Here is a 26,356-nt window from a genome sequence, read left to right on the forward strand (position 1 = left end):
AATGGCTATGTGTGCAAAACAATAGACCAAGCGGCCAAAGCACTAGCCTTGGGCAACAAACAAGAAGGTGGAGAATCCCCCTCATCTAAGAATACAGAGAGAAATAAACCCTCCTCGAAAGCCTTCTTCATCGGGGTATGGAAGCATACTAACGGCCATCATCCAGAAGGTTGTGAAAGAGGCCCAAAAAGGAAACAAAGGAGTAGATGAGATCCCAAACATGTCACTGACCCATTAAAAAATGAGCAATTGAGCAACCAGATAGAAATCCAGACAGAGAAGGAGGAGCAGACGGCTCAATCCAAACGAAGTAAAACAAAGGAGTTCACTGGGAAGGAAACTCAGAAGAAGAAACAGAAGGTGGGCGAGAAAAAGGAAGAAGAAGATCTAGAAAGAACAAAAAAGGAATCCCTAATAGAGGCAATAGAGTGGAAAAAGAAGAAGAAGGAATAAGCTAAAAGGTTGGCTGAGGAGGCAAGGAAAATAGAAGAAGAGAGAGAAAGAAGACCTAGGGAAGAGGAGGTAGAGTTGAGAAGACAAGAGAAAGAAGACATGGCCGAAGCAATTCGCCGATCGATAGAACAATAGAGCCGACTTGGTGGCCTAGGGACCTTAAGTTCGCCTAGGGAAGATAGACCCAGCTCAAGTGCACAAGTACCTGAAGCCATGCCGTCCACAGTCATCGAGGGTAAGGGTAAGGCCCCCCTCCATCCCATCACGACCCCCTTGGTACTTGATAGCGAAGCCACCACTGCCATCCCCAGTATCTCGGCCACAGTGACATGGATAGCTTTGTGGCGTGGATGTAATACTTTATCAATACGAAACTAGTATAAGGAAGGAGCAGGGAGGCCACAACCACCATGCATAAAAGGCAAACTACGGATGCCGAATCCAAGAAATAGCCAAAATACCAAGAAATGGAAGCCTCAACCACCCCAATCCCCACCATCATGACGCCGCACGCAAATCATGACGAACACGTTGATGAACTGCTCTCATAGCTAGAAGGGGCAAGGAAGGAAAGAAGGATTGTGGTGGCCAAGCTAGAGGAAAAAAGGGAAGCAATAGTGGCATTCTAGCTCAAAAAAACCAAAGCAAATGATTGCGCAACAAAAGGAAATTCTCAACCTGAAGAGGGAATTGAAGACCAAAGAAAAAAAGAAGCAAAGCTAGCGGCAACAGCTCATAGATGAAAATCAAGAGCTCGAGAAGATGCAAAAAGAATATGGCCTACTGATCATGCAATATGAGGATCTAACAGCAAAGATAGGGTGGATCAAGTAGGGCATGAAGGAGTTTACTACAGGGGAGGAAGGGAGGAAATAAGAAGAGGAGCACCACCACCGAGAAATAGAAGCAATGACTGAAAGGATAAGCCTCGAAAGAGAAGAACATGAGCAAATGGGCAGAGAGTTGGAAGATCAGTTGTTGGCAGAGGCTCACAACCTTGGTGCAAAGACAGGGAGAATGCATGGAAGAGATGAAGAAAAGGGCTGAAGTGTGGGAAAGCCAGAATGATGAAAGAGTGATGACCTTGGCGCATCGCCTAGCTCTGGTGGAGAAAGAGAAAATCCTAGCAAAAGGCAGAGTAGAGGCAACCCAAGTGGCCTTCCACACTTAGCAACAAATCTTCCTGAACACCTTGATGGATGCCACGCATGAGGAAGAAGGGGAATCCGTGGAGACAGTGAAAAAGAAACTAAGCATAGCAGTGGGGATAAGCCCAGGGGAACAACTTAGGTATCTGCTATCAGTTGGCCTAAACCCCTAGGAAATTGATGCCTTAGGGTTTGTAGAAGGGATACAATAGCAAGAGCGCCCCCACAGAGTGAGACAAAGATTAAGAACTAACCCTATGGTCCAGGCCTCTGTACCCCTCTCGCCATGCCGAAATGGCATACCCCCCAGTTTTCATGCAGAGCTCATACTTTGGGAGAGACAGGAATAGGTGAAGCAACCCTTCACCTTCAGCATCCTCACCCCAAATGCCCTATGCAGAGTTCTTTCCACCAAACTAGTGGACGAGGTGATCAATGTCAAAAGCCGCCTAAGTCAACAATGGCTGCAAGAAAGAGAGAAGAGTCCCACCCTGTGGGGCACCAAGGATGCAAACTACTGGCATAATAAAGTTTTTGAAGTGCCTCGGTTCGTGCCCGAATACGAGTGCCAACCAGTGTGGCGAAAGCACATCTGCGACGACAACATCTTCGCATGGATGGCCTTCTATAACACTCTCCTTTCAGAGAGGAATGACCCTACCTACATGGCATACCCTCGACAAATAGGAGTAGACTTCGATACAAATTCCCACGGCCGTTACGACTTTCCTGTAATATACAACCCATGTACCACCACTTTAGCCCAGGCCCTCACCTTCACCTTCGACATCTTAAATGCCGCCATGACACCCTTTATCACCAATTTCTCCTCCTACCCGAATCTTGCCTTCATCACCACTTGTAACTATCTTAGGCTCCTAAAAATCCTACTTATGCAAGACACCATCCTGATTGAACACGGCCTTTCCCCGCTCTTTTTTAATCCTAACACAATCGACAACTACGCGATGACCCGCCTCATGATGTGGGTCAGCCTCCTCCCTTCTTTCTACATCGATGTTCTTGAAGACATGAGCGACAGTTAGTTCACTCGCTGCAGCCATCTTTTCCACTCCACCACTCTCCTCTAGGTTCATTTGAACCTTAAGAATTTCTTGCAGAGTCGGAGATTTTTGAGCCACTCCATTAAGTCTCCTTCCCCACCCCCCCGAGGATGAGGACTAACAAGTCCCTACTACTAAACCCAATCCAAAAAAAAAAAACGCATCCGCACACCGGTCCCGGCACATTGCTCACAATCCCTCCACCTAGGGGTCCTTAAGTTAGGCGCGTCCGGTGACCGTAGTCATCCGGCCCCGCTCCTAACCCCTTAGCCCTTTTTTCCTCCACTTCACGCTTAGGGTACACCAAGGGCAGGACACACCTAGGGAGATAACACTCACGTATGGTTAGACATGTCACCCTATGCTACACTCACCGCACCTCCCTACCGCCGGAACGGGGTCCTCAAGTGTGGAACATCACCCAGGCCTACCTGTGGTTAGACTGAGCTCTTTGTTCCACCAGCACATGCACAGGGTATCCCACAATAATGAAGACACTCTCCTTAGGTAAGAGCATCGCACTTTCTCCTTGTTGCAAACACTGCAAGTGCCAAACCATCAACTTCGGAGGCCCCATCACCCACTTGACAGTATCTTCCACGCTCCCATGGCAGCCCAACCCACCTATGGTCCTACCATCGCTTGACCAACAACTTGCCAACTGCCTACCCCTCCCCAACAAATAGCTCGACATGCCATGGGACTGACATTCGTCTCGGAGGGGGGTAATGTTAACCTCAAATTGGAATGGAAAAAAATAAAGAAAAAAGCACAAAAAGAACAAAAGGAGAGCAAAGGCGTAGAGGCGGCCTCGAAAACTAAACTGAGGAAAAGAGAGCAATTTTAAAGGAAAGGCATCTCAAAAACTCTAAAAACTCTTGTAAAAGAGTGCCCGGCTCCCTCCTGTGCCACTTGTAAAGAAATAGATGGGTATAGGATTAGGGCATAAAGCAAGAAGAGGGAATTAGCAAAAGAGACCTTGCCAAAACGGCCAGTCATGTAACAAGGGATGGGCATCCATGGGGGTTTTAGGGTTTGTATATATAAAGTTCAAAAAGTGAATGAAATCTCATTCTTTGGTGTGTGCCTAACAAGAGTCCTCTCTTCTTCTCTTCTTTTTGCTAGTGTGTGCTTTTGAGGGAGGGAGTGTGAGAGTGTGAGGGAGTGAGTGAGTGAGTGGAAGTGAGGGATCAAGACGGTAAAGCTCTTCACCATCTCCTCTTCTCTTTTCCTCTCTCTTCTGTTCCCTTCTCTTACCTTGCACGTGGCTATGGAGAATGGAGCTTGGAGATAGAGGAGGCTTGAGGATGCTTGAGCTAGCATCTAGGATTATGGAGCTACCAACTTGTGTGAGGGAGGAGGGAACTCATTCCGGCATCAAGGTAAGCTCACTATACCTCGAAAGGATTGACGATGCTTCGGTGACTAGGTGAGAGATAGCCATGGGAGCTTGCTTGGAACTCTTGAAGCAATAAGTAGTCCATGATTCTTGGTGGTTGAGGGAAAGCTCCCATGGTGTTACTACGTCGTGGTCAGGCAAGTTAGTCAATCCAAGCTCGTCATGTCATTCTACCCACTACTTCAACCCTTGTCATAGCATCCGGTTCTACGTAAGTAGTTCTCCTAAAGGCAAAGTCAAAGGAACGAAGATGAGTGTCGTGAGAAAGTTTCCAATCGCCTACTTTTTGTTAGGCTCTACATTCTTTTGCCAATGATCTTGGGCAATTTGCCCACTTGTAGCTTCTAGGCTCTATCTATGCGGTGCTTATGTGGGGTGTGGATGCATCTCTTGATCTCAACCAAGTATATGAGACTAGTGTGCTCATGCTAGAGAGCTCATCGATCTCATCTTCCATGATGGGCTCCACATCCTTTAGGTACACTGGCTTCTCTCACCCAGTCCTTGACCTTATTAATCACTTCTAATTGGTGCCTCAAATCAGAACATTCTCCAACACCTTGGCACTTCCCTTTTCTATTGTCGTAGGAGTGGTTCTACTTCTACGTTCATGACTTTCTTCCCCTTTGCTAATGTGGTGGCATTTTCTCTCTTAAGCGTAATCTTTATCTCACCCTAATTTCTCTTCTTCTATATCTTTTCTTCCCTAATTGAAGCTACGTCAAGGTTGCTAGGTTGTCTACATAATGAAATACTAGCATGTTTTGCCTATGCTTGGGTCATGACATTTGGCGGAATTAGCATAGCCTTGCCATCAAGTGTCTCAACTCCAAATAGTCCCAATGGTATGGACGGCATGATAGTTGAACTAGTGGAAGGTGTCAACGTAGTACGGCACTCGGCATACAAGTGTATGATTCCACACTCAGGGTATCTCAGGTCCCAGCTTGTCTCGTTTGGCTTACTCCCTTTCAAGGCATCGAGATGAGATGTGTCTTGGGTGACCACAAGTCCAGGTTTCTTGGTTCCATCCTCCTAGACCTCTACCTCTTCCCCTACCCAACACCATCACTAGTATTGGTGTGAAATCCATCAAGATGGGATTGCCCTCTTTATTGAATGAGATGTAAGGGTCTACGTATGCTTTGTCCTTGTTTGGCTACTCTATATAATATATAGGATCATCACTTGGTGGATGGGTCAAGATGGTCTAGGTATCCCTGTGGGATTGATATCCATCCTAGGGACAACTGGATTTGAATCATTGGGTGGTGCTGAGAGAGCTAGTGAAGCTCCCCTTCCATTATGTGGTGGTCTATTCCCTAGGTAGTAATAAGGCTAATTCTATGGCCCTGGATATGGCAACCACCTCAGTAATGAGCTTCAGGGAAGTTATTATATGTATATCCTCTACATCACGTGCATTCAAGGCCTATTTATAAATATCCTTATCTGCAAATTTTTCATGAATAAAAGATAACCCTTTTTTATTCAATCTATAAATAACCCCTTTATATTACACCCTTTTGTATATAAAAAATTTAAAAAAATATATATTTTAAAAATGCCTTATTTTGAACCCACGTGATGCACACATATATTCATTAGTAACTTACCCAAGTAATCAGCAATGCATTGCATCATTTCCAAAACTATGGCAATTGGCACAAGGTCTCGATCTGGGATCCATGCGCTCGGTCGGGAGGTGATTTCCTCTGCAATGCATGCATTGCACATGAGGTCGTGCAAGCCTTCTCACATCATCTCTTATAGCCTAGCTAACTCTAGCTTCACCTCTGCCAACTCTTGGCTCTCTAGTCCACACTATTTTCCTTGTCTTGGGTACTCTAGTTAAATCTTTTACCAATGTTCATAGCCCTTTATGAGGTTCTAAAGACAGTTCTATCTCGAGTTGTGGGTCTCGAGCTTCTCTCCTTGTGGTGTTCATCCACTTGTATGGCTTCTTTGAAGACCCTAGCTAGTGTTGAGATATCGAGCTCCACTCATGATATGCCAGGGTGACCGTTGTGCATTTATGTCACTCACTTGTTAGTTGCAGATGCGGTTGATATTGTGCATATTCAAGATGCAAGTACGCCAAAGGAGGCATGAGATACTTTGTCAAAAATGTATAGCACAAATACACAAGCTAGGAAAATGCAGTTCAAGCAAGAGTTGCACAATGTGTAAAGAGAAAGTATGAGCATCAATGACTACCGCATGAAGGTGAAGAAGATTACAGATGCACTTGCTTCCATTGGGTCGCCAGTGGAAGATGATGATTTAGTTTCCGTGACCTTGAATGGTCTAGGAAAAGATTATGCACAGTTCCAAACATCCATTTCCGTCCGTGAAAGATTTCCTGATTTTGAGGAGTTGATTGCTCTACTAATTTTTGAGGAGCAAGGAAATGGTGGTGCATCTTCTTCAGGAGGAACTTCAAAAGAAATTGTCTTCTACTCAAATGCTGGAAGAGGTAGAGGAAGAGGTAGAGGAGGCCGATCTAGAGGTCGTGGTAGAAATCAGAATATGCAGCAAACTCAAGAAAACCAGTCCTATGGAGGAGGACATGGTAACTCTAGAGGCAGGGGGAGCCAAAGAGGTCGTGGTGGATGGCAAAGAGGCCAAAATGCAAACAGCAATGTTGAATGCTACTATTGTGGTAAAATGGGTCATATGGCTAAAGACTACTATAAAAAGCAGAATGACATCATGAATGGAAAATTGCAACAAGGGAATTATGCATCTTCTAGTAGACAGGGTGATGACAGAAATGAGCATTTGTGTATAGTGCAGCACATGACCAATTCTGTGACAAGTGTAGAAGAAAGCAACTATGTGTGATATGTTGACTCAGGTGCATCAAACCACATGACAGGTCATACAGAATGGATGCAGGATGCAAGGAAAATGGAAAAACTAGGATTTGTGGAGACTGGTGATGATACTGCACATCCTATTGTGCAAATTGGAAAATTTCCTTTGTCTATGCAGGATGGGAAAAAGAAATACCTGTCAGATGTATTTCATGTCCCGAATATCACCAAGAATCTAGTTTCTGTTGGTCAAATGGTTGAGTAGGGCTTGCAGGTCAGATTTAATCCTCATGGATGCTTTGTTGAGGATATGAATTATAAAGGTCGCTTGATAGCAAAAGGAAAGAAGAAGGGCAGAATGTTTATGTTGGATGCAGACATGCCTGAATTGAGTGCAGCAATGTTTGCCCATGGGACCAGTGTAGTTGCAGATATTGATATCTAGCATAAACCCATTGGTCATATTAATGTACAATGACTTAAATCAATGCAGACCCAAAATATTATTGCAGGATTGCCTAACTTCAAGGTTGCAGAAATGCATAAGGTATGTGAAGCCTGTCAATTTGGTAAACAAGCAAGGAAACCATTTCCTAGACATGTTCAAGAGAGTAAGAAGCCATTGGAATTAATCAACTCTAATGTGTGGACTACTAAAGCTGCATCTATTGGAGACTGTCATTATTTTGTCACTTTTATTGATGACTATAGCAGAAAAGTTTGGGTGTATTTTATGAAAAAGAAAAGTGAAGTGTTTGGGCATTTCAAAACTCTTAAAGCTATGGTTGAACAAGAAACATGTTTGCAAATAAAATGCCTAAGGTCAGATGGAGGGGAGAGTACCTCTCAAATGAGTTTGCAAGGTTCCTACAGGAGCATGGCATAAAGCAGCAATATTCATGCAGTCATACCCCACAACAAAATGGATTTGGAGAAAGGAAAAACAGGCATATTGGAGAGGTATTTCGTGCCATGCTCAACGAAAAAGACTTGCCTGATTTTTATTGGGCTGAAGCAGCTGCTACAACAGTCTACATAATGAACAGGACTCCCACTGGAGGAATACGTGGGATGACTCTAGAGGAGAGGTATAATGGTAGGAAACCAGATATTTCTCATTTGAAAATTTTTGGTTGCATTGCCTATGTTCATGTGCCAGATGAGTTGAGATCCAAGTTGGATCCAAAAGCTGAGAAGTGCATCTTTATTGGTTACTCTCTGCAGTAGCAGAAAGGGTATAGATGCTATAACCCTTCTACTCGTAAGTTTACAGTGAGTAGAGATGTTGTTTTTTATGAGATGAGTAGCTGGTATAAACCAGTAAATATGATTGATGATGTGGATCCACAAAATGGTAATGCTGCACAGAATTCACAGCAGCAGTCACAAAATATTAGTGGACCTGGAGTGTTCTCTAGTAGTGGTTCACATTCTTCGCCATGGACAGGCAGATTGAGATCATGAGAATATCCTTAAAGCAATGCAGATAGTGGTATGTAGGTTTCACGAAAAGAAAAAGAGAAGGTAGATCAGTCCATGTTTGATGTGAATGCAGGTCACTCTTATGTGGATGGTGAATCCAGTGGCTTAGAATAGAGCATTGATGATGAGTTGGGTATTCCTTCTATTGTTACACCTGGAGTAAGGAAGACCAGGGATGTTTTGAGAGCACCTAGGAGTGAACCTACTTTACGTAGGTCTACCAAGGATAGGTATCCTATGGATAGGCTGAAATATGATGGATTTACAGCCATTCACTATGCCTAAATGGTCAAAGTGATACAGGAACCAGAACACACTTCTTTTGAGCAAGCCATGGGAAAAGAAAAATGGGAGAAAGCCATGGATGAAGAAATGGATGATTTGGAAGCAAATGCTACATGGGAATTGGTACCTTTGCCTAAAGATAAGAATGCAATTGGTTGTAAGTGGGTTTATAAGGTGAAGCACAATGCAGATGGTTCTGTGAATAGATACAAGGCAAGAATAGTAGTCAAGGGGTATGCACAAACATGTGGCATTGATTATGAAGAAACATTCAGTCCGGTTGCAAGGATGGCAACTATAAGAGCAGTCATTGCTATGGCTGCATCTAAGGGATTGTCTTTACATCAAATGGATGTAAAGAATGCCTTCTTGCATGGTGATTTGCAAGAATAGGTCTATATGGAACAGCCACCAGGTTATGTGTATGATGTTCATCCTGAGTTTGTTTGCAAGTTGAAGAAAGCCTTGTATGGCTTGAAGCAAGCACCTAGAGCATGGTCTGACAAGATAGGACAGTATCTTGTCACTATTGGCTTTCAGATTTCCAAGGTAGATTTCTCACTTTATGTGAGAAAAATAGAGAAAGGTATTATCTTGCTTGTCATTTATGTTAATGATTTGATTATCATAAGTGATAGTGATGAAGATATCATTCATGTGAAAATGCTATTGAAGCATAAGTTTGAGATGAAGGATTTGGGAGAGCTGCGGTATTTCTTGGGCATTGAGGTGATTAGATCACCAAGTGGGATATGGCTCTTGCAGAGGCAGTATGGATTGGACATGCTGTCCAATCCATATTTGGACATGCTATCCAAATATGGGATGACAGGCTGTAAGCCTATTTCAGTTCCTTTGGAGGAGAATGTGAAGTTGAGCGCACATGTAGGTGAGCTTATCGAAGACCCTACTATGTATAGACGCATAGTAGAAAGTTTGATTTATATGACTATTACCAGGTCAGATTTGAGCTATGCTGTTGGATTGGTAAGTCAGTTTATGCAGGCTCCAAGGAAACCGCATTTGGATGCGGCTAGACGCATACTCAGGTATGTCCACATTGCACTATGGACTATTTTATGAGACTAGGGTTCAGATACAGTTGCATGGATACACTGATGCTGATTGGGCTGGTAGTATTTCTGATAGACGATCTACCAATGGATATGTATTCTCTTTTGGGAGTGTTGCAGTCACTTGGAGCAGCAAGAAACAGCCTACAGTTGCCTTGTCGAGCAGAGAGGCTAAGTACAGGGGTGTAGCAATGGCTGCATGTGAGGTAGCTTGGTTGCATAAGCTACTTTATGATATGCATCAGCCTACAGATGGGCCACTTGTCATTTATTGTGACAACATGAGTAGTATACACTTGGAAAATAACCCAGTCTATCATGCTAGAACATGGTGGAGACTGCTTGTTTGCTAGGTTGCTTTTTGCAGCAGCTGGGATTCTGTTAAAGAGACTCCACACATGGGTGATGTAGTCTCTAATATCGTCCTTATTCTTTTACTGATGTTCATCAACCTCACGATGAGGTTGTCAGAGTATCCAACATCCAAGAATCTCTTGATGAAGAGACTCTTGATATTATTGAAGTCATTGCATTCAGCATCGTCTAGACTAGTGTACCACATCTGTCCTTTGTCTCCTAGACAAAGTCTGAAAGCCTATAAACATTGAGCAAGGTTTGTAAGATCGTAAGCCTTGTAGGCTTGCTCAAACTTCTCCACAAAGCTATACGGGCTAATCCTTTTTGAGTTGCTTAGAAACCACATGTATCTTAGTCGGGCTCCTAGAATTTGGGGTCATTCCTAGTCCTACTAGCAAACGAAGCTGCCAGGGCTACTCCACTCTATTCTACTGTCATGCTATCTAAGAGTTTCCTGGTGAGAAGCTCACTCAACGTAAGATTGACTTCTAGCACTCTCTCCCCCTTAGCATTTGGTCGTGTCCTATTTTGGTTGGCAAGTGCTAAGATGCATTGGACCTCGCACATTTCTATGTCTTGCCTCAAATTTTGAGCTCATTGATCTTGATGATAAGTAGCTATGCTTAGCACCTCTTTCCTTGCCAACCTTCTCTCTTCCTCTAGATTAGCTATGATGTCCTTGGTTGGTCTACCGTTATGCTCCATTTTGGTTTGCAGGTAGGTCATACACTGGGTCATCAGTTTACTGGATGTCGAGACTAGGCGCTCTCCCAAGTCAAGCTTGTCATTTTCTAGGTTGGTGTTGGCTCCTGACATATTGTTGATTTCTTAAGCAATTAGGGTGTCAATCAAATTGATCAAGCCAGGTAGAGTTGTGTCCCTAATCATGCCTATTGTTGTTTCTCCCTAAGCAACTTGATCATTCAAGTCTCTCAGTGTTTGATGATCGGGATCCTTGGCCACTATTCAATGTCTAGGGGTCTCCTCCTATTGGTGGGTTTGTTCAACTTATCTTATCTTGCATGAATTTCTTGTTATTCGAAACAATTCTCAATGTTACATGCACTCAGATGCTAGTGGGGTGCTCCTCAATGTGCAGAGTGAGAAATCAGGCTTTCAATTTTTCTAGTGAACTCTAAGTGTTAATGTGATGAAATGTGTAAGTTCAATCATAATCAATGCAAATCAGACTCCCTTTAATCAATTTTGGCTAGTGCTAGCTCTTACATGCAAGTGGCAGCCACTCGTAGAGGTCTACTCTAGATCTTTGCTATTACGTTTGAAGCATGTTCTAAAGGGTAGTGGGTTTAGGTTGTCCATCTAGATCTCTATTGGAGTATGGTCAGTGAGCTAGTCACTCCTGGACTCTCAAGTCTTAACTCTCGAGTCAATCAGCTTTCTTTCTCCATTCACTCACCTTGAGATCTACTAGGGTGTCCTATAGCTAGGGCTCGGCCTCTACACAAGGTCTAGTGAGGTCGGAGTTTGTCAGAATTGGATGTTGCTTTTCTTGTCCAATTTACAAGTTTTTCATCTGATTCCTAGAATTGGCTATCCAATTCTGGAATGTTTGATTCTACATTGTCTAATTCTGGATTATCCAATTTTGGGTTGTTTGATTATGGGTTTTCTAATTCTGGATTGTCATATATTAGACAATCTAATTGTGCTCAATTTTGAAAATGGGGCAACTCTCAAGGAACTGAAATGGTTCGATTTTGAGAATCAGGTAGTCCAAACAATGCAGCAGTGAAAACAGGTGCAAACTCGACAAAAATCTAGTGTATCACTCTTGATGCTTCCTCCTAGTCCATGGCAAGGACTTCGAGGCAGTCAGAAGGTCCAACTTCTAAAAATTGGATGGTCTGAACACAATGGCAAAAACATGCACAAACTCAATAAAAATCCAGTATATTACACTCGATACTTCATCCTAGTCCATGGCAAGCTCCAAAATCAAAGAATAAGGGGTGAACAAATCAAAACAACTCATCTGTAGCCTCTGAATATGCTCGCTTGCACAGGAAATTAAAGCTCTCCTTGCCTCACTACTGCCTTGCAACAAACCTGTCCAGCTCTCTCTCTCTCTCTCTCTCTCTCTCAACTCTAAATGCAAAAATAAGCTCCGCTTTGCTCTCCTTGCCTCTCTTAGAACCCTTGTCCTTCAATCTTCCACTCCCCTTCTTCTCTCTTTCCTCTCTCAATGCATTGAAGCCCCTTTTTCTTCTTGTTTTGCATGTTTAAAGCAATAATCCTACTATTTATTTATCTATTTTTTTAATGTTTCCTTACCTAAATGCATCCAAATCACAAGCAACCGCTTATACTAATCCAACCTACTTACCTTTTTTTAAAAAAAACTTGCTTGCAAAGGAGAATGAATATCTCTTCAGCTCCCTCGCTTCCTACCTATCTCAAGCACCGGTTTAACCCTACTTCAATGCTCGATTTAGAGCTTGAATTTGTTTTTCCTAGCAATAGAATCAAAATGTGGGAGATTCTCAGTCGATCACCAAGACCACGGACTGCTTATTTCCTTTCAAGTGTTTCAAGCCAAGTGCAATGGCTACCTCTCATAGAGTGGTACACACTCTCACATCTATGAGTGTAGTGAGCTTACATCCATGCTTGATCAAGTTGCCTCCTCCCTCAATCACTTTGGTAGCTCCAAGATCTAAGGTGAAAGCTCAAGCAAGCTCGATTCTCAAGCTCAAAGCTCCATGTTCCATTTTTGCGTGCGAGACAAGAGAAGAGAAAAAAAAGAGAGAAAAATATGGTGAGCTTCCAACCATGGTCCCTCACCTTCACACACTCACTCCCTCTCTAAAGAACAAGCTCAAGCAAGCAAGAAGAAGAAGAAGAAAAGAAGAGCTAGTTTTGGACACATGCAAGAATGAGCTTCTTCATTCAATTTTTTCCTTTTATATAAAACCCTAATCCCCTTTGCACACCCATCCCTTTTCTACATGCTCGGCCACTTTGGCCTAGGTCCTCTTTTCCCATTTCCTTCATATTTTCATCATGCCTTCGCCCATGCCCATCTACATTTACAAAATACACAAGAGGAAGCCTAGCGCTCTCTTATAAAAATTCATAGTGCATCTTTGCATTTAAAATGTGCCTTTCCTCTTTTGCACTTGCACTGAACTTTTAAGGTCGTCCTTGCAATTTTTACATTTTTTTCCTCCTATTTCTTTAGTCAGGCCACCTTTTTCCACTTTGTCTTGTTTCTTTTTAATTTTCTTTTTGCTTTCTTTGCACTAGGGTTAACAGACAATGATTGAGCTTATGGCAGTTGTACTAACCTCTTTTTGGGCATCTTGCCTTGAAATGACCTACTTTATCACAATGTACTATTAGTGATTTTCTTTTATAGGCATAACCATCTTATGGGCTAGGTATTACACCTTAACAATTTGTATACTCTCTTTGAATGTAAGCATCTCCATGATCGTTACTACTCTCCTTGATCAAGGGTTTAGCTCTCATCAAGGCATTTGCTAAAGCGATTTGCCTCATCGATTCAAGGTAATTAAGAGAAAATGGCAAGTCTTAGCAAAACCTTCTAATCAATTCATGAGATATACTGATCCTAAATCAAAGGAAGAGTACTTTGGTATTCATTTGGGACTCGATCCTAGTTTCCACCATCTATGCTAAGGATGAGCATGCAGGTCTAGAAAAGTAGTTGTTCCCTAAATCTACTAATGAGGATCAACATGTGGGTTAGTATAATGACTCAATTACTGTCACTATCAACCATCTATCATCAAGCTAAGACAATCATATTTTGCAAGCCAACACAGAATCGAGACAAGCAAAAACTGTACTTGGTTCAATGAGAGTGAGAAAGAGGGGGAGCTATGCATCAACCCCTTTGCAAAAAAGGCCATTAGGAAAAAAATGGACTCACAAATGGGCCTTTTAGTCCCCCCCCTCTCCCCTCCTTAAAACAAGGAAAAGAGGAGAGAAGAATAGTAAGATAATCCTCCTCTCTCTCTACTTTTACAATCTCGTTTTGCCTTTTTTATATTACCTACAAATAAATACTCAGATTCCTTCTCTCTCCTCATTCAAGAAGTCTTTTTCAACCAAATTTTATATTCAAAAAGGATTTAGTTACGGGAGTGTGGTGCTTCTTTTTCAATGCAAAATGATTAGTAGATATGAGGTAATTGATATTTTAATCAAGAACAAGGAAAATGAAATTTCAGAAGTCCCTTTTAAGATATTTTGGGGATTTTTTATATCCTAGATTTTGGTCAAAAAACAAACCAACTGGTTAAATTTTGTGTTGTTTGGAGATGTTTTTGGAGGAAAAATAGAAATATCTAAAATAGGAAAAGTCTTGGAGATCCCTACCCTCTGAGCTATTTCCCCCCATATCTATACTCTCTCATGGCTCTATTGTGACCTCTTCTTTGTGTTTATGCAACCTTCATTAAGAGAGTGAATTACTTACACCCTCCTTTCCCTTGGCACCTTTGTGTGCCTCTATGTGTATCTCCACTCTACCTCTTGTGACAACCAAGTAGGCTCCCCATTTCTAATAATATTAAAATGAATACAGGAAAGGAGTTGCATATTGAGGTAGAGATTGAATATGCCCCACTATTCAAAAGAACCCAGCGTACCAGTATCAACCCTCAAGTTTTGCAGAGTTACAGGCAAATGAGATTGAAACATGTGGATTTGTGGGTTGATGGGGGAATCTACCCAATTATGAGTCTCATAGTTTAGGGTTATATAAAAGAGGGTTTCACTTTCTATCTTATTCATTGAGTTCTCACATCTCTTGTGTAGGAAAGATGGCTAGGTCTAAGGTAGTTGCAAATAAGCTTCCGCTCAGAGCCCCATATCATGTTCAGCCCCTTAGAGCATCTACTAGCTCAGATGCACCCCCTTCTCAACCTAATCCACCTTCCTCAAGTTGCCCTCACAAGGGTCCTCCTCAGCATCCCCACAAGAAATGCAAGTGGAAGCCAGGTACAGTGGCCTTGAGAGAAATTAGAAGGTATCAACGCTCTTTTGATCTCATCATTCTGAAGGCAAGCTTCTCGAGACTTGTTCACAAGATTGTGTAAGACCTCTACCGCACAGAAAGCAGGAGGTGTTTTTTGGCACAAGGTCAGGATAGACCTAATCACTTTACAAAAGAATGTCTTCACGCTCTACAGTGTGCTGCAGAGGCCTTTTTAGTTGACTTGATGAGACTGATGCTCAATATTGTGCAATACATGCGAAGGACATCACTATAACTCCCAAGGACTTCCAACTTGTAAGAAATCTTCAAGCAGTGAAGGATGCATTCGTTCCAATGGAATGAACACAGTTTGCAATGTTATCTTTTTTGGCATAGTGTTATCCTCGTGCATTGGACATATGACTATGTCCCAGTGCAAAACTATCGTATGCGCCCTTAAAATATGAATTAAAATTTTACACTTGTCCTTCGCTCTCAACTTTGATTGTGCACCTTCATTGTATTTTCAATTCTTACTTACAATTTTTTTTAGCATTGTCAATTTCAATATGAATAACATGCAAAAATTTACCATTTCTTGTTGTAGACTTTAGTCCTAATGCCTTTGTATAGTTTGTAAAATATTACACGGTGCAGCGAACAGAATCTGAGAAAGAGATAGAGAGTACACAACAGATAAGAGGAGAATCGGTAAATTCTTTAACTCCAAACAACTGATACAAAGATGGTTCTGTCCACCCGTGCGCTTCCACTGTGTGAAGCTTAGATGGCGATCTAAACAGAAGATAGGTGAAGAGCTTAAGGCTAGCTGGAACAACAACTCTGACTGGGTAAAAGATGAGTGAGAGATGGCTTCGAAGGGGTTTAGCTTTTATAGCCTGCGAAGGTCGTTAGGTCGGCCTATTGACTGACCTATCATATGAGCCTCCACTAGTCGGCCAGGGAATATTCCCTTTACCATCGGGCCGGGGGCACTACCCCGGACCCCCGCCAGGGGGGCCGCTGGTCCCCCTGGGACCCCCCAGCCAGGGGCCGCTTCCGTGGCCCCCGGACCCCACAATAGGGGCCCCTTTTAACTCCCTTACACCACAACTCGATGCAATGCGCCTCGAGTTGCTACCATCTTAACCACTCCGTCTAACCCAAAGATTAGACTTACAACAGTCACCTTTTTGCCATCCGGTCACATAGACCTCATCTAATATACAAGTCAGGACTCAACCAATGTCCGGGCTCACATTTGGCTTCTCCTCATAATGGGGGCCTTACAACTTTGAGCACCATGGATCATTGGTAGCACCTAATGAGGGTGGGGCATTGATCATATCTAATATAGTTTATGTGGTGCAAAGTTTCTAAGGGCCAGTAGTCGCAATGTTGATTTCTCAATTATCAATCAATCTATAATTTTGGTATGGGATAATTTTAAAAATACTAAACTATATCGAAATGCGACAAAACTTCACAGCATACTCATTAGGTGGCCAATAGTCTTTTTTTTTTGAAAAAAAAGTGACTGCAAACCCCTGGTCTGAAGTCTAGTGGTCTGGAGCCAGTCCAGACCGCTAGACTTCAGACCACCAGACCCCCTGGTCCAAAGTCTGGTGGTTTGGAGCCAGTCTGGCTGCCTGGAGTGGCTCCAGACCGCCAGAATTTGGATCAGGGGTCTGCAGACACTTTTTTTTCAAAAAAAAAGGGCTCTTGGCTACCTAACGAGTGCGCGTGTGAAGTTTTGTCTCATTCTAATACAAGGTTATGGATTTACGATCACACAATGGACACTATGTATGAAGTTGCATTAACCTGGTTTTGGGGTTTAAATGGGTAAGTTCATTCTTCTTCTCATTTTCACATCTTGATTTCTTTGCTTCCTCCATTTTCATATCCCCAACCTCGGTCTCTTCTCTGTCTTACCCTCCTTGAGCTTGCATGGCACGGACCAAGCAAGCATGTCGTCATTTTGGCCCCGAGAAGACATCACACCAAGGCCCGCCACCTAGAGCACAAGGTGGAGCCTCCTGTAATGCAGCAACAGGTGCTTCTCGTAGAGCACAAGGACCACCACAGAAGAAGAAAAGATGGAAACCGAGCACTGTCGCCCTTCTCGAGAGATAAGGAGAATCCAACACGGATGCGAGCTTCTCATCCCGAAAAGTTCTTTTCATAAAGTTGTTTGAGAAGTCATGCAAGACTTGGAGCTGAAAGGGATGGGAAGATTTTGGGCACGAGTGCGGGATGGCCCACCAACAGGAAGGTGGACTGCTACTACCATGGAGACCCTACAAACCGTTGTGCAGAGGGGTTTCTCATCGACTTGTTCGATGATACACAGCTTGTAGCCATCCATGCAAAGTGTGCTACAATCACAGATAAAGATATTAACTTTATCATTCGGCTTCGACACAGTAAGGGGACCCCGCCATAGTTTACTAGATTAATGATGCAAGGTTTGTAATGACTGTTATAGCACCATAACATCTTGGAAGTCTAAAAAATTTTGTATACTCTGTCACATTGAAATATTTATTTATATATACATAATATCTCATGCGATGTGTACTGAATTCAAATAATTGAGTAAAGTTGTTTTGTTTAGTTTCTTGAAACGCATGACTCTTAATTTTTGTTTAACGTATGAACGCATCAAAAGTAGTAATATGTATGGATACAAGTTACGTTATTGCTTATGCACAATTGCAAGTACAGTACTATGTGTTGAATTATGTTAATATATGCGGATGCGTCATTCACGTACCACACATTATCGTCACACTTACACAATCGCAAGTGCAGTACTACGCATTGAATTATGTTAACGAATGCGTCATTCACGTACCACACATTATCATCACTCTTATACGAACCATACATTTATTTAATAAATATTTATTTTTAGGGATAAAGTAAAGTATCTTATATTCATCAAGAAAAATACATGTGATGGTTGTTAGTGATGGTGAATACAAAAAGCTGATAGCCAACAAGAACTCTCAATTGTTTCTTGGCTTTTTCATCGGTGGAGAGGAGGGGCCAGCTTTCTGATGGAAATATAAGTTTCTTCTTTGCTTCAAAAATGATGCACTCCCCCTTCAGCTCTTTCTCCAGGAGAAGCGGATATGACAATTTAGCGACGTTTCCTAATTTTGCAAGCACACACATCGCTCCACCCTGCATTTGATTAAACAAGTAAAGAAGCTTTGACCGCTTGATTCGCACCACCTTCTCCAAGGTAGATGTCACAGGTATCGCTCGAAAAGGTTCAAACTTGGTCAAAGCTCAAATTTTCATGATTATTTCTTGCCCTCCTGGTGAGCACTTCTTGTGGAAGACCACCAAATCTGCAACAAGGTTACCGATATACTCCTTAAGAGTTGAATCCTTGCATCGATCCGCATGTCGAGCTCCTCCTTGCCTTGATGCAAACTCATCTATATATAGTATGTCCTGAATGACAAAGTCAAATCAAACAATATATTTAGTGACTAACCTAGAGTTATAAAAAAGTAATGAAACTTGATGGTAGGGTGCATCGGGTCTTCTGGAATCCACCGTTGAAATCTTGGCCAATCTCCTCCTCTAGGGGTGTATCCAATCCAAGGAGGTAAATTGCCAATGCGCAATCACACTCCACAAGATCCAAAGGTGATGTACCTGGTACACTTCCCATGGGAACAGTGCATACTGTATGTGAAGGATCCACATGGGCCAGACACCTATTCACCACTTTTTGGTGATTCTTCCCTGCCTGAAATACCATGAGCTGTTCCAGAGGCACCTAAGTCATGTCAGATCCCTCGATAGAGTATGTGCATGTAGCAATGTTGCTCACAAAGTCTTCCAAAACCTGAAGGGGGGGGATCAACGATGAGAGCATGCTTTCAACGTTGAAGTTCTTAGAGAAAACCTGGAATATCTCGTCACCCTAATTGGCAAAGATAGTATCGTGGATCCACTCATCAAAGTGTGCGCGAGCATCCATCATAGCGGGTAGGAGGGATGTGGTGGATATAAAGAGATGAAGAGAGAAAGTGTGAAATGAAACAATGAAACAAGAACTAAACTAGTTCTTCCTTAAAAACCTTAAGTTTTAAATCAGTAAGGGTTGTTTGCATATGATATTTAGTTATGCCTTTACTCTTTGTAAAGTTTACATGCATATGTAAATGTGTTGATGTGGAAAGTGTATAACAAGTGTACGATTTTGCATAAATACCATAATTTTAAATATTGCGAGTTTGTAAGTGACAATATTCTATTGGCCAAAAAATTTTAAAAATTTACAAGTGTTGGATATTACAACTTTTGGTGTTGGGATTTTTAGGGAGATGCTACAGTTTTTAAAATATGTGGAGCCACACACTTTCCGCTGGTAACAACATCCTCAGCTCAACTTCAAATTTTCCTACCATCTAGTTTAAAATAGAAGCTAATAGGTGGATTCTGCATTAACATTGTAATTTCCTAGCGCATTATACTCAAGGGCCAATCATCCTCTATTTCCAACACTTGGGGCTCGCGGCCCTCACAAATGACAGTAAAATCCACAGGTGCACTTCCACGCATGTCTTGATCAAGGCACAACCATTTACCCTTGAGCATCCTCCATCTATGATACTTGAACACTAGACATAAAGTTTGTCGTTCGACAAAGTACCTATAATTGGAAAGGAAAGTTAGCCGATTCATCCCAAAGTAAGATAATAGTCAACTAAGAGAGAAAATTTTTACCTAAAATCCATGTCCCTTATTGTGACTCGACACTCCACTGTGTCAGGATTGTGAGTTATTTTTTATGTCCAAGTTTTGCCTAGAATCCTTGTTGCATAATCCTTTGATGTATTTTTATGATGTACGTGCTTTTTGTACGTCTCAAGCCCTTACATTCCTTGAACATGTGTGCAAAAATTGCAATCGGTATGAACCAGCTTAGATGTACATTCTTTGAGTCGATGCTTAGCTTTATAGAATTCAATATGTCTGCTGAAATTTTTGTGCTACACATGTGCAAAATGTTGCTACTCACAATGGCCAATCTATGCTATTGAGATTTGATATGTGCATAGACTCAAGGATTCCATATTCTCGACTCCCCTTGGGTAATATGTACTTGGAGTCATAGAAAAAAACAAGGTCCTCTGCGAGTTGCTTAGCTATATGCCCCTCAAAGAGCAATCTACAAATTTCAAGGTGATAACACTTAAAAGAACTAGTGAAACTCTCAACATTTTGCCACTCACAGCAATCCGAAGGGTATACTTTTGTAAATACAAGACAAGTTGTTACATAGGTATCATGAAAGTTCTCATTCTCAATTAATTGCAAATACTTACTGTTTGCAATGTTTCGTTGAAAGGGCATAGCGGGCGCAACATGTATCTATTTTTGCATGAATACATGTTGTACAAATGACTCTGTTACAAGGTGAGAGTCAACATTCCTTTGTCTAAGAGCTAAAATTTACCATTCCAGTGCTTTGATACATTTGCAATTGTAGATGCTTTCACCCTGAAAGCTCCCTTCATACTTGGACGCATATGTACCCAAGTTGAGCAATGATATGTATCAGTGATCCAATTCCCTTCTTCATCTTTTCTGTTACGTACTTCTACCAAGAGAATGCTTGTTCTTCTCTCAGGCATTATAACCTACGCATTAGATGTAAAGAAGTATGTATTAACGCCTAAAGACTAAGCATTTTTAGTCTGTCCAGTAATCACCAATATGCCATACAAATCAACATGGCATTAAGAGATTTTTACACTTTTGTAAACATACATAAATATCAATATCGAAATGCATGTGGATATATACATCAACACAAAGTATAGATTTAATTTCAAGACATCACTTTAATCATACCATTTACATGAAATATAATGAAAAGAATAGCACAAGAATACTCAGAGAAATTCACCAAAATAAATTTTATTATAATGAAGAGGAGCCTGATTTGACTCAATACATTGTATGAGATGTGGGTATTATAGAGTAGTTATTACAAGGATAGCAGCCACATGGCATGCAAATCTTAATAGGCACATTGGATTGACACTTGAGATATTCTAACACTCAACACATTATGTATTATATGGATGATATGATACAAGAGTTTCATGGATCATTGCCAATTGGCATGGAGATCCAAATGGACACATAGGACCAATAAAGCAGAGGATTTTTGAAACATTGACTTCCAGCAGATCCATATCATCCAACATAAAGGAATCACTTACCACATCAAAATAGTTGATGGAGAATTATATGCTTCACCTAAACCTTGTATAATACCTGCATATACAAAAAAACACATGCATGAATCCCTTTTAACAAAAATACTTGCATAAATCCCTTTTAGCAAAAAATATCTAGATAACTGCATGAATAGAAGCAATACAAAACAGGGCTAATTTACCTATAAGTTGATTTGTTGAAGATAAGATTAAATCATTGCTAGTCAAAACCCATTGCAAATGATGGACATAAGAAAACATCAATCCCATCAAATATAAAAGTCACTAATTAAATGAATAAATTTTGGCACCACAAAATATAGTAGATTCACCTATAAATTGAGCTACAGAATCTCTACTCTATCTTGTGTTAAGTGTTGCAATAACAATTGATCCTTAAGTTAGAACTAGCATCAAACCCTATTGTAAACATAGTAGAAAAGAAATAATGCAGAGAGGAAGAAAAAGAGAGTTTGTGTGAGTACGCAGGAGAGAGAAAGAAATGAGCACCTATCCAATCTTGCCCAAATTGATCTCTGCAAAAGACGATTTTGCAAGAGTTAGTATTTACATGAAGGTATACTGAAAAAAGAGTAGAAAAGAGGAAACACAGAGAGAGAAAGAGAGAGGAAGAGAGAGATAAGGACAACAAAACAACAACAAGGGTTAGAACTAACATTGTGTTGTATTGAAAAGATATCAGCAAAAAAAAAACCCAACAGAGAGAGAGAGTAACACCTTTGCCTCTTGCTCCAAATAAACTCTGCAAGAAAACAACAATTAGAACCAATATCAAATTCTATTGAAAACACAACATAAAAGAGAAACAATACATAGAGAGAGGGGGGAAAGAAAGGAGAGAGAGATGAGCACCTCTGTCTCCTGCCCCAAACAACCTCTGCAATAAAACAACAACAACAGTAAGAAACGACATCAAACCCTATTGAAAAAATAGCAAACAAGAGAAAATGCAAAGAGATATGGGCACCTGTGTTTTGCCCAAAATCTGGAGCTGTGTGGAGAAGAAAGTGCAAAGGTAAGCAGAACGCTCAAAACCCTAATTACTCTCAGCAAGGAGCTTCAATGGAGACAAAAATTCACGAGTATAGAGAAGAGAGGGAAAGTGATATGTTGCTCAGCTTTTGGGTCAAACTGATTTCATGAGAGGAAAAAAAATCGAAATTGAAATTTCTCCAAAAAAAGGGGGGAAATACGAGGTGAGAGAAACTCAAATTTTGTGTACTATTCATTCTCCCTTTTTTTAATCCCCTACTACCCCTTTTTTTAATAGAAAACCCAAGATTTGGAGAGAGAAGATTCACCCTCCATGGATGTCAACATCTAGCCTTCCTATTGGACAATTTAAAAGGCCCACATCTTAAACTATATTATTTTTTAGGGCCCATTTGTGAGTTCATTTTTTTCCTAATGCATAGTCTCATGCAAACCCTTGTAAAATAGTGCTCAGTGGGTTCTAAGACTTGATACTAGGAAAAGTCACATCTCTCAATCCTTTTTCTAATTTGAGGAAAGTAGAGTCCATGCAACCATAGATAGAATTCATCACCAAGACCATCCACCCACTTTCATAAGTGATATGGTATATTTTTAATTATTCAAGAAAACATGTTACTCACGCTATTATGACATTAAAATATAACTTCTTTAATTAATCTTGCATCTGTTTCCTTCTAATGCTTAATCAGAGTAGGCTCATATAGGTTTTCTTTCCTATCTTAGGATTGAGCCAAGATTAAAATCTTTGACAAAAGCCCTACTAATTCTCACCCATTGGAAGGGAAAACCTTCCTATATGGAAGACCAAACATAGCTAAGTGGTGTGCAAATCGGATGTTGTATGCGTACGTAGCGAGCACCGAAAGGTCCCCAAGAACAAAGAACTCTACTTTAAGCTTAAAATCCAAGAGAATAGACTTGCATGACATGAAGCAATACAGGAGCATGTGTTAAGGCATGTTTTAGTAAATCAAAAGACTTTTGTTGATTTTCAGACCAATGATACACAATACCTTTCTTTAATAATTTTGTCAAAGGTAATGTAAACAATGAAAATTTTCTCACAAATTTTTTGTAAAAGCTAGCAAGACCTAAGAAAGAATGTAATTCATGCACATTTTTAGGTATCAGCCAATTCAAAATTGCTTCTATATTTTTAAGATCAACTTTAATACCTTTAGATGAAACAATATATCCTAAGTATTCAATTTGGATTTGAAAAAATTCACTCTTTTCAGGATTAGCATATAATTGATTCTCTTTCAATAATTTGAAAACCAAGGATAAATGTTCATAATGCTCATTTTCATTTCTACTGAAAACCAATATATCATCAAAGAAAATAATGGCACAATGCTGATGCTTGAAAGATTATTTTCAATGCCAAGAAGTGCTTAAAAATAGCCAAAAATTATGAATTTCAGGAAAAAAATAGACTTCTCGAAGGCGGCATTGGCAATCAGTACGATTTTAAGTGGCAATGCTCGGAAAATACTTAAAAGACCCACTTGATGACAATTGGTGAATTTTGAAAAAAATTTCGCATGTCAGATGAGACCCTGTGAGATGCCCGATAGTGGGGGACTTCAAGACAAATGCCTAGAATTTTTCGGATCGTAATACGTACACCGGATGTGGAAGAGGGAGTGCTCGGGAGGCCAAGGTCCAAAGGAACTGTAATTGGGACTTTAAAGATGCCAAAGGGCATGACCCTTGGGGCCCCCCTAAAAGGGGCCCAATCAACGAAACATTTTTTTTTAGGGAAGAAGAAGGCGGCTGATTTTTCACGCCAATAAGAAGTTGGCGCCATCATTCTTGGGCAAGAAATGGGATATGGGGGCTACAAACAACCCCCCCAACCGATTACATACTTGAGATACTCTTGAACTTCACCCTCTATTGCTCCAATCCACTCCTCGAATGACTACTTGGTTCAAGAAATCAAATTTCAATCTTTCTCTCTCCTCTCTCTCTCTCTCCTGCAAGGGACACTTCTTGTGTGTGAAGAAGAATGAAGCTCGGTTGATGAATGCTCATCTGGCGTGGTACCCGATTGCTTCCTGATCGAAGGTGGGCTAAAGATTGTAGTGTGGAGGCAGGCTGAGCATCAAACGGGTCCTCATTTGCAGACCTACAACAAGTTTCAAAACCCAAAATAATAAAAAATACACGGTAATGACATTTTTACAAAGAAAATGACTCTTTTTTTACATTTGATGAGCTTAGCAATGTTCATATGGGCTGAAAATTGATGCACATATTTTTTTCTTTTTTTAAAGTATTTTATAATAAAAAACTCAAAAAATATACACTTAAAGTGTGAAAAATAAATGGAAAAAACTTGAAAAGCATGGTTTTTGGAGAAAAAATGGGATTTTTGGGCTTAAAATCGAATAAGCATGAAAAAAAATGCCAATAAATTCTACATGGTTGCTATTTAAGGACTCAAGAGCCACAGCTTTGAAATAATGATAATTTTTTCCATTTTTATTGATAATAAATAGGAAAAATGATTAAAAATACTCTTTAAAAGGGAAAAAAAAGAAAATAGACGAGAAAAATTATGAAAATTTATGGATGTGTCTGTGGGTGTATAATAAGGATAAAGCATGAGGTTTTGCCTCAGATTATCTCCATTTATATGTTTTTGTGAGTATTTACTGCTTATTTTATGTGAAATACACATGAAATTACCCTTTTACCTATCACCACAAGCAAAACCCTAAACAATAGGGAGAGAGGGGAGTTTGAGTGCTGAAATATGTTATAAAATATGATGTATTTGATGCATTATTCATATAGGATGACATTAAGTTAAATAAAGGAAAGTACAGCATGAGTGTAAGGCTCGGTGTCTTCTCTCATTACAGCAATCGTACATTAGTGTATGGAGGCATAAAAAGAATGGTTTTGCAAAATGCACGAGGCTATTTTTTAATTTTTTGAGCACTTAATCATATACAAATTTGCATAAAGCATCGTTAAAAGGTATGAACTACAAGCTCCTGGATGCATAGCACTTGGCTTCTCTAGGGCTTGACCCACGTAGAGAGAGTGAGCAACACGGTTGTAGGTTTAGAGGGTGGGTCAAAAGGGGATGGATAAGTGCATTCCTGGAACGTTAAATATATTGGCACTAAGAGGAGAGTTTATTTCGAATGAGTCTATATGTAGGAGAGTTGCGGTACGGCCACAACAATCAACCGCGGTGGGGTGCCCTTGTGTCTGCAATATGTGGCATTTAATGCCAATATATGTATAATCTCCCTCTGAGGAGACGGGGAAAAGGGAACATCCGTTGGATTATAGACTATAAACGCATAGTGATTAGTGTTTAGAATAGTGTATCCCTCAACAGACGCTCCTAGTCCGCGAGGCCATGACGTGGGGTTGTTTATTGAGGGCATGAGGTCCGGCTAGTGCCTTAGCCAGTGCCCCCATTTTAGGTCCCATTACTGGTGCATTTGCCGAGAGCCACCAACAAGTGGTGATTCTAGAATCTAGGGTTTCTAGGGACCAAATAGTTGGTTTATGTCCTGTGAAAAGGACCCTCAAGTCAAAATACAAAAAGCAAAATGTGCTGAGAGGGCTAGACGGCAGTTGGAGATCGTAAGTGGTTATTCCCCTCAAAGGAGCAGTCCATTGCACATAAGAGGCTATGGTTCTAGTAACCTAAGTGTTACAAGTAGCTTTTCAAGTGCAAGTGGAAGTCCTAGTGCTTCTCTACTTCCAGCTAATCAACCCACAACAAGTGAGGGTGTAGTTTTACCTACATAAACTTCTGTTGTCAATCCGGTTGTAGCCATGGCACAACCTATCGCAATTCTAGCAAGGATACCAGATTTACCGGCATTACGAGCATTGTTGCCCATTTTGCATGGGTTAGCAGAAGAAGATGGAGAACTCCACATTAAGGAGTTTCAAACACTTATGTTTAATTATCGAATCAAGACAAAGGACACCTAATGATGTTCTTTAACATGAGGTTAGAAGAAAGAGCAGCAGTATGGTACCACAGTCTCAAAGCCGGAACCATAACTAGAAGTGC

The sequence above is a fragment of the Lygodium microphyllum genome, chromosome 2 (assembly GCF_053477565.2).
Source record: "Lygodium microphyllum isolate KBCC chromosome 2, Lygodium_microphyllum_v1.1.10, whole genome shotgun sequence".
NCBI classification, from domain to species: Eukaryota; Viridiplantae; Streptophyta; class Polypodiopsida; order Schizaeales; family Lygodiaceae; genus Lygodium; species Lygodium microphyllum.